We start from the raw sequence: 10,508 nt of genomic DNA on the forward strand, positions 1-10,508 counted from the left end.
AACGACCAATCACTGAGCTCTGTCCGAGCTGGTCAACGGGGGGCATTTTGGGTGGTGCATTATTGGATTGACCCTCCGCACCACCGGCCCAAACTGGAGATCTGTCACGGCTGGTTTGAGACGGCCAGAAAGAGTTTCAGCCCACTCATGTTACCTACTCACATACCCATCACACGACACGAGGTTTTACGGGGAACCATTTTGTCAAAATGTTTTAATAAAATACGAATAGAGTGGTAGAACTTAGAATCATTCAAGTGGTGATGCCAGGTTTTAGTGGTTTGTAAAACAACCAGGGGATGACGTTGCATTTGGAGGGAGTGATGGATTGCTACCTTGGATCCCTTTCTAATCAACACAATGTAGAACAATGAACTTCATGGGAACTCTGGGGCCTTAGTCAATACACAATAGACGGTGGGTGCTGATGTTCAGGGGGATAATTGATCATACCCGTATCCTTGCCCCCTTTGTGTGAGTGTGAGTGTGTGCTTGTGTGTGTGTGTGTGTGTGTGTGTGTTTGTGTGTGTGAAAGAGAGAGAATGAGAGACATTTCACCTTACATTCAGTGTATTTTGTTCAATCAATACTGCCCCCTGTTGGCCATGAGAAGACCAATTGATGGTGCTCAAAGGGGGTAAATTCAATAATATAATTGCAGAAGAAAGATAGCAGACATTTGCAGTTTCATCTCCATGTTTATGACATTAGTCTTCCCTCCCTCATGTTTGACAGTCCATATATTTGAATTGTGTTCCAGAGGTGCTGAGGCAAAATTGGAAACAATATGCTTGCAGATTTACATTTTTATAATGAAGTTTGTGTCTGTGTGTGTGTGTGTGTGTGTGTGTGTGTTCTTGCATTGCTGCATATGTTTGTGCCTGTGTATGTGCCTGTGTGTGTATATGCTTGTATATGTGCATCTGAGTGTGGGTTAGTGTGTGTGTGCGTGCTGAATAGTGACTCCGGGCCATGAAAGGCGGGTGCCAAGACTCTACATCAACAGGAGCCCCCCCACAGCGGGGAGACTGGAGTGTTGTCATAGCGACCGCAAACACAAGTCGGCTGCCAAAGAATTGACGCGTCCCCTCAAACGGACAGCGGGGATACCTGATCCCTCAACAGCCAATCACAGACCTCCATAGAGACACCGGATTTGCTGTGAGCCAATGACAAATTCCGGTGCTGGATGTTGATAACTTCCCCAGCTGTGTCCAAATGATCTGACCAATGATAGCAGGAAGCAGGACCCATACAAGGAAGGTGAAGCAGAAACAGACATGATGAAGGACATTCTGTACTAAGGCTGTAATGCATTCGGTGAAACAAAGATTACTGCATGATAGATTCTGCTTTGATAATCATTAAATGGTGATGCCATTGGCCTAGATCCTGCAACCAGACATGAGCGTTTACAGAGACTCCAAGTTCCATACAGAGACCTGCTCACATACAGTATTTACACTGAGCAAACACTGAAACTATGACATCATTACTCTGAGACAGGGTCTGTGTTAGCTCAGTTCTGAAGCCTGTAAGTGAGAGCTTCTGGAACATTCAGAAGTTCAGAATGGGATGCTGATTGAAGTTGCCACGTTTTCCTTCAACCCCCCGCCAATGGACTCCACATATTGATGTGCAGTAATACCCCTTGTCTAGTCCTGAGCCCCTACCCTTAGACAGCTGACCCATAGTCCAATGTCTTCTCTCTGAGAGGTGAGCAGTGTGTGGTGTGTGTCCATGTGTCCGTGTAGGTATGACTGAGGAATGTAGGCATGCACAGGGTCAAGTGGTTAACCGTCATTATCTAAAGGAGAGGACTAGCGACATGCAATCAATAACACACCCATTAACCAGTAGACGCACCCACACACTTTAGCCTCCTGGGAAAACAGACATCCTATATACTGTCTCCATTCCACGCTGACGGACTGAGTGTTTTCAGATGCATGAATCATACTGCTTTGATGCCACCGCAATAACAAGAATGCAACATGCAACAGCTGTGCGTTGCGCAGAAAACATTTCCTGTTTGTGGGAGTCTTGATTGCTGTCCAGACCGTTTCCTCTGTTCCTGACCACACCCAAGTGTCACACGGGAAGTACTGATTACAGAAGCATCGCAATCAACTCTCACACTTCCTGCTTAACCTTTGTGGAAGAATCTGTCCCGGCCGCCTTCCTTATTTGCCCTTCGTATCTCTTTGATTTTCTCGTCTTCTGCGTCCTTCCCCTTCCCTTTCCATCATCTTCTCTTCTCTCCACCTGCTACAGAAACATACTTTATCATCTAATGTGTTCAGTAGATGCTTTGATCCAAAGCGATGTACAGCACAGGGGAGATTTTTTAACCTGCAACCCCCATTGATCAGCAGTCATATTCTTTAACCACTGAGCTAAACCCTTCACTTTGATAACAGTCAATGTTGACTACTGTCTGTAATGATCAGTGTGTGATGCTTTCAAAGTAGGAGTTGTCCCTTTCCATGACAAGAGCCGGGGCAGATCTGTAGGCATCCTCCTGGGTCTTTCCATGGGAGAAGAGGTCGCTGAGGAGACAAAATCTCACATATCACACTGGACCAAGAAATGCTACAGAAGGAGCCTGGTTCTGAGAATGCCGTTAAAATGTCCACACTCTCCCACCCACACAAAAACACGCACGCACGCACACACACATACATGCAAGACACAAACATTTTCTTGATTATTTACCGCAGTTTGGTCGGTGCAACGAGGCCCTCAGTATAAAGCAGCTCGCTCAATGGACAGACAGAATGCGTTCAACACTTGCCTGAGGGATTTCTGTCCATTCTAATAGAATTACAAGCCTCTGATAGCTAAGGCCATTCTCCCAGGCTACTTGTCTGTCAAACATTAGGTCACACTCCGCTTTGAGACGTGGGGAGAGGGGGGGGGGGTGGGGGTGGGGGGGAGGGCTGAGAGGGCTCAGTGCTTTGAGACAGGGGCAGAGGGACCCCACCGCCTGCCAAGAAAGAGAGGGCACAGAAAGAGAGAGGGAGAGAAGGAGGAGAGGGGTTTGGTGAAAGGGAGGGGAGCGAGAGAGAGAATGGGTGGGTGTTGGAGAACCAGAGAGGGGAGAATGAGACAGGGACAAAAGCGTGCATCCTAATCCACTCTAATTAAGCCTTGCGTGATGGACAGGACCTGTGGACGTGTCTCTATTTGGTGTGTGTGTGTGTGTGTGTGCGTGCGTGTGTGTGTGTGTGTGTGAGGGTGTGACCATGGGAGGGACCCCGCTCTGGTAGAGATGTCTACTGCCAGAGGCTTGAATGAGACAAAGGCCTGAATGGAGACTTCAAAGCCTCTTCAGAGCGCTCTCTCTCCCACAGTCTACCAACCCTGTGGGCCGGTCAGCAAGCTCCTGCTGCTGTGTGTGTGTGTCTGTGTGTGTGTATGTGTGTGTGTGTGTGTGAGCATGTTCTTTGGGGCATTTTTGGTGCATGTTGCATAGACGTGGACATTTGTGTGTGTATGTGTGTGTGGGGGTTGGATTCTTTATTTGGGCATCTGTTTGTCTGCTAATCAGTGTTCTCCCCCTCCCTGTCTCTCCCCCTCCCTCTCTCTCCCCCTCCCTCTCTCTCCCCCTCCCTCTCTCACTCGGTGAGGGTGTTGTTTATGTGTTAAAGAAGAGGCTGCAGAATGCACATGCTATAATTGGGCCAGGGGATCTGACTCACGGCTCTCTCCCACTGAAGTGTTTGAGGAGAGAGAACATTGGCTCCGGAAAACAGGGTCGGAGGGGGGAGACAAGAGAGGCCCCGCAGAGTGTGGTGGTGTGTGGATGAGGAGAGGAGGGTGGATGAGGAGCGTATGGATGAGGAGAGGAGTGTGTGGATGAGGAGAGGAATGTGGGTGAGGAGAGGAGTGTGGGGATTAACAGAGGAGCGCAGGGATGAGGAAAGGAGTGCGGGGATGAGGAGCGAAAATTATGGATGAGGAGAGGATTGTGGGGATGAGTTGAGGAGTGTAGGGATGAGGAGAGGATTGTGGGGATGAGGAGAGGAGTGTGGATGAGGAGACAAGTGTGGGAAGTCTCCGCGACTTGGCTCGGATCAGATCTCCTTTCACTGCTCCCTGTACTCTCTCTCGGCTCTCTCTCTCTGCTCTCTCTCTCTCTGCTCTCTCACTCTGCTGTCTCTGGGCCTGTTCTGTTAGTTTAAGGGGTTCCGAGAGGGAATGGATAGCTGGAAAAGTTGGAGTGAAGGTCACTGTGGCCCTTGAGGTAATGAATGTGTGTGTGTGTGCTATCATATCGGGCCTGTCGAAGCCCACTTGCTCCCATCAAGCGTCAGGTCGAGGTCCTAGGCTCCCCAGATCAACATGTCAGAGTCACTTCCCAGTGTCTGTGACAACCCTCAGTGACATCATCACTCAAGGGCGGACAAATCAGTCTCCCGTACTCCCATTGGTCACATTGACCCCGTTGTAACCACTCCTTTTACACAACGTGAAAACATTTCTGTAGTTACTGTGTTGTTCTAAGATCTGTTATAGCAGTTGGTCCATTCTAATTCCAGGAACGGATTTGGTTTTATCCTAGTAACCATAGTAACATCCTGTTTGAAACGGAAGGTGATGACCACCGGTTGCTCTGGTCGACCAGTATAGGTCCGTCATGTGACCAATACAAATTGGTTCCATTGTTGGGTTGGGGTTGGCTAGGTTTAGACGGCCCTGGTCATTCTCTTAACCACAAAACTAGTCAGGTAGTGAAGTGAAGCCTTGTCCTCAGGGAGATGTCCGGTGAATGACCGGTCCAGTCTTGGCACAATCTGTGACCAGGAAGCCAGACCCAAAACACTAACAAAGAGGCCCAGTGCATTACCCAGCCAGATAACCTTATCAAGGACTCAGAGATGTCTGTCACTCTGAGAGGGGTGGTGTTTATCACACCGTGTTTCTATGGCGTCAGGAATAATGGGGTTATAAACAGAACAGCACAAGTCTGCTGTTTGTCATGACCCTGGATTTATGTCTCATTGTTTAGCTTGTGCACACACACACACACTCTCCAGCACATGCACGCGCACACACACGGATGCTTAAAACGAAGGGGGGGGAACTGAGTGTGAGGGTGTCCTTGTTAGTAAGCAGCCATGGGTACAGGCGGCTCTCAGGCACATCATCAAAGACGGCACAATTACTCCCATGCTCCTTCACTCCAGCATAAATCTGCTCTTATCTCCCCTCTCTGCAGGATCTGGGAGTATCAACCCCATCTACTCTCCCAGCCACTAAAAGCACAACAAAGTGGCTCTGTGGGCATAAATAAAAAGGAGGAGTGGTGTGGAAGATAGAGAGGGAGGGGGAGGTAAAGAGAGAAAGTGTGAGAGAGAGGGAGGGAAAGAGAGGGAGGGAGAGAGAAGGAGGGGGAGAGGGAGTGGAGGAGAGCGAGGCGGGAGAGAGAAAGAGGGAGGGAGATGAAGAGGACTAGAAAGAGGGAGAAAGAGAGAGAGAGAGAGAGAGAGAGAGAGAGAGAGAGAGAGAGAGAGAGAGAGAGAGAGAGAGAGAGAGAAAGATAGACTTTGACTTTTAATGATACCTTTATTGGGCAATTAGAACTGCCAGCTAACCAAGCAGTTTCACCACACCAGCCTTTTCTTATTCAAAACAAACCCATTTCACTTTCAAATTTCAAAATTTTACTTTCCAATCAAACTAAACCAAAACAAACCAAAAATTATAATAAAAAACTCCCCATCCATTGTGTGCAAGGCACCCTTTACCCCACATCAACAAACTCCTTCATCTTTCCCACAGGCTTACAATACAAGAACTCAATTCGCAACCTTGCCGTGACCAGCCCCAGCAACACTGCTCTTGCATCGAGCAACCCCACTCCAAAACACCTACTCTTTCTCATCTTCCATATTGCAAGCTTGGCCTGCCCAAATAAGACATTTACGAGGCATGCTCTCCTCTTCTCCGGAACTGTGTACCTGGGTCCCCCTACAAACAGTGGCACTGAAAGAAAGAATGAAAGAAAGAAAGACAGAAAGAGAGTTGGAAAAACCATTCCCTCCACTGTTGTTCTGCAGACCCTGGGGCCCGAGCGTGCGTCAGGAGTTCCTGTCTGTCAGTGAGCCCTTTCACCACGCTGGTCCACCTCTGGGCTCCCTGCCCTCAGAGGGCACCACCTGAGGTGACGGAGGCCAGCAGGAGCAACGAAAGACGAACGAGAAAGCGAGAACCAGACACCAGAGGTCCTTAGGAGGCGGAGGAGACCGGGAGGGGTCAGAAAGGTCAGAGTGTAGTATTAGGAGGTCAGAGCTTCGAGGCCGGCGTGAGCCTCGGCCCGCGGTTGTTGTGTTTACCGAGAAGGTCAAGGTGGAACGCTCCCTCTCTGTTTACCTGAGGGATCAGCAGCCCTGGAGCAGAGCCTGGATGGAGCCTTGTGTTCTCCCTTGTTCTCGGCTGTGGAAAAGGTCAGCAGATCCCAGCATCGTTGAGAGCTGTGTAGAGGTTGGCTCACACCTGCCGGGGCCTGTGGACCCAGCCCTGACAGATGAGCTCAGATCTACACACTCTATTTTTAGGGGGGATGTTTATTTTGCTCTCCCGGTGTACCCACCAACATCTCTCAGACTGCCCTCTTTATCGCAGCTGTGACCCTGACCCTCCCTCCCTCTCTCTCTCTTTCTCTCTCCTCCTCCCCTTTTCTTCCCCTCTCCTCCCTTTACATGCTCCCCCCTTCTCTCCTCTCCTCTCGCCTCGTCCTCTACTCCTCCACGCCCTGGGTGAAGCATTCTCCTTCTTCTGATCTTTTTGGCATTGTCTGTGTGTGTGTGTGTGTGTGTGCGGGCATGTGAGGGATTGAGGGGTGCTGTCTGTAGGTATCACATGACTCACAAGAGATCACCCATGACCGTCAACTTTTCTGCTCCAGAGAAGTTTTCATGTTTTATTCATCAGTCAGTCTCCATGTTATATCTCAGTTTCACAAGAAGATGATACAAGGAAATGGTTCCACTCCAGGTGCTGTCTGGGGGGTTGGGGGGGGGGGAGGTCAGGGGTCAGACTCCTCCCCTCAAGCCTCTCTGAACTCTGACCTCCAGGAGTTGATGAATGAAGTGTTAATAAGGACCAGCCTCTCTACAACCAGGCTCGCACTCTTTGTCCATGTGAGCGTGCACGTGTGTGTGTGCACGTGTGTGTGTGTGTGTGAGTGTGTGTGAGACTGCCCTCCCCCCTCCCATCTGAGGACAGTGAGCTGGCACTGTTGCAAGAGAAGCTATACCTGCTGAACCTTCCCATCTGTCAGCACTGCCAGACAAATATTATCATCCTATCACACTAAAATCTGCTCTTTTCTACCCTTACATACCCTGACCCTGCCACACCACTACCACCTCACTTCAGAACAGATTGAATAATGGTTACGTATCAAAGTTTTAAATCTCAACCAGCAGATTAGACTTATTCTCTGCACAGCTCCTTACCTCATCCATGACTGGGGCGGGGGCAGAGGTTAAGTGAAGTAAAAAGCCAACACACACACACATACACTCGTATCACACAGCCAATTAAAGAGATGAGTCTTATTAGGCGGGGTGTTGGGACCTCTCGTTAATCAGTGGGCTGGGCTGGCAGGGGCTGGCGCAGACTGGCGGGGGCTGGGAGTGGCGAGGGGGGGGCGGGGACTTGGGTAAGCTCTGTCATCTTTATGAGTCCTGTCTGATCACGCCCTTAATACACTTGTCCAAACTTTTACTCAAGCTCCCCTGATTAGCCTGGAGGGACTTTGTCCAGGAACCTGTCTGCCTGAGTCACCTCTGGAGTAGATGAAGGAGAAGATGGAGGAGGAGGAGCCGGATGAGGAGAGAAGAAGGAGAAAGAGAAGGATGAGGGAGGAAAGGGGATGATATGGAGAGACGAGAAGGGAAGCTGTTGTCCCTTATCTGAGGAGTTTGCATGGTGAATTGTTCACTGTGGCGAGACTGTGATGGATAAAGGACCCCGATTTAGTCTATGCTGATGTTGCGAAAACTCCTCGAATAAACCAGTTCTCTTACCATGGGGGCAGAGCAGTCGTATCTCACACACACCTGCTGAAACCAGGTCTTGACTGGCCCTATCTCTTTCTGTCATCACCTGCGCTCTCTGTTCCTCCACCCACCTTTGGGTCAAGCTTCTTTCACTTCACACACACACACAAACACACACACACCCAAACACACGCACACACAAACACATGCACACACAAACAGGCAGAGTCCCCCGCTGTTACCCAGTGGTTCACGTTCATCGGTCAGCCACCCTCGACCCCATCCAGCCTGACCTGACCCTGCTGTCGACAGAATCCCTCCACGCAGAGGACTTTGTCTGTCCTGCTCCTGTGACAACAGGCTAATCCCTCCATTTCATTCTTTTAACCAAAGACTTTTAACCAACAACTGCCCTATCACTTGTGTCCTTGTTCGCCGCACCTTTCCCCTCTGTGGATGGCTGGTGGACTGACAGGGTGCTGAGAGAGCGCTTTCCCACGGTGGGATATTCAGAGCAGCAGGAATCTCGGACCTGTTCCGACCTGTTGTTGCAGACATACTCATAAAGCAGTTCTCTGTTGCGGTGATGGCATCGATCCTGCTGCCTCTTTCTCGCTCACCTCTTTGTTCTGCAAAGGTTTCGCTCGTTAATCCCAGAGAGGTCTTCTGCTGCCTCGGTGGAAGAGTTTGTGGAAGAAAGTAATTGAGAGAGTGCATGCCACAGAAGGTTTTGGTTTCCAACCCCCTTCTCTGCCTGCTTGCCTGCCTGCCTGCCTCTGTCTGTCTGCCTGCCTGCCTGCCTCTCTGCCTGCCTCTGTCTGTCTGCCTGCCTGCCTCTGTCTGTCTGCCTGCCTGCCTATCTGCCTGCCTCTGTCTGTATGTCTGCCTGCCTGCCTCTCAGCCTGCCTCTCTGCCTGCCCCTGCCTGCCTGCCTGCCTCTCTGCCTGCCTCTGTCTGTCTGTCTGCCTGCCTGCCTGCCTCTGTCTGCCGGCCTCTCTTCCTGCCTATCTATCTGTCTGCCTGCCTGCCTCTCTGCCTGCTTGCCTGCTCCCTGCCTGCCTCTCTGCCTGCCTCTGTCTGTCTGCCTGCCTCTATGCCTGCCTCTGTCTGTCTGTCTGTCTGCTAAACCTGGAGGACAGAGGACCTGGTGAATGATTCTCCTCTTTGTCCTGTCCCCCGCAGGCCTGAGGAGATATACTGATATGATCATTAATGATTCAACCGTGGAATCAGAGCGCTGCAGACTGAGCCCACTCCGTAACCGAGACGGAACACAGCTCCCCTTTTCTCTGCCTCAACATTCTAACTGATGGAAAATCACTGGCACGAGAAGGCAGATCAATGAGTCTGTTCTCGACAGAGCACAGGCTGCCAGAAGTTGTTTCTTAAGGCGAGTTTTCTGATGGGCTGAGTTTGGTCATACCTGTATTTAAACTCATAAACACACACACACGTACACACCCACACGCACACATGTACACACACACCTCCCCCACTTCTCCTCCTGACTGCTAGTTCTCCTTGACCCTCCCCTGCCTACAAACAGCAGGTGAGTTGATAGAGGCAGGCCAGAGCCCAGGGTTATCACAAGTAAATACGGGCCTATCTGGGGCCTCCGCAACACAGACTCAACCTCCCTCAGCAGCCCTGACCTGGCCAACACTGCACACACACACACATCCACAAACACACACACTTTGGACCGTACCCCCTTTTCACTAACACAGATTATGAAAATTGTCACGTGGACTTCCACATAGAAAGCCACTCTTCTTCTTTTTCTTCAATGTATTCACACCCTCAGATGTGGTTAACACAGAGGACTCTGCCTGGGCCACAGCCAATCAGACAGGAGAGATGACAGACAACTGTAACTGTGACAGTCCTGGAAGGGATACACAGTTTTGGAAATCGTTCCAACTTGCCAGCCAGCTGTTAGATGAAACAAGTTAGCCAAAAATGATGTTTTGGGGGGTTGTCCCAAAGGCACAGCCGTCCCACGAAAGACCAGTGAAGCCCAAGCCCAGAAAAGTATTTGAAAAGATTTCAAATAGTATTTGGCCCTGGGGGTCTGACGTGGCATTGACCTCTCTATCCTTCGTGCGCAGGAAGCGGGAGTGAATGGATTTCTCACTGCTGGTTCTTTTCTAATGAAGCTGCATTGATCTGAGCCTCTCTTTAATGCTGCGTTTAATACACAGGCCTGCTCTGCTTTCATCATCTGCCAGGCTCCCTCTACTCTTTCATGATAACAGCTACGCTACACCCGCCCGCCCGCCCTCCCTCCCTCCCTCCCTCCCACTCCTCCTCTCCCTGGTTTCCTCTCACACTGGGTTGGAGAGACAGAGAAAGGGCAGGGAGACTCTTTATTTAGATGAAAAACACAAGGTGTGTTTGTCGCTCCTGGAACTGAAATATGACGTCCTGTGGGCTGTGGCAGCATACACACACAGAGCTTTGGTACTGGTGAACATGGGAATAGTGAGGGACTCACTAGGA

The sequence above is a fragment of the Osmerus mordax genome, chromosome 12 (genome assembly GCF_038355195.1).
Source record: "Osmerus mordax isolate fOsmMor3 chromosome 12, fOsmMor3.pri, whole genome shotgun sequence".
NCBI classification, from domain to species: domain Eukaryota; kingdom Metazoa; phylum Chordata; class Actinopteri; order Osmeriformes; family Osmeridae; genus Osmerus; species Osmerus mordax.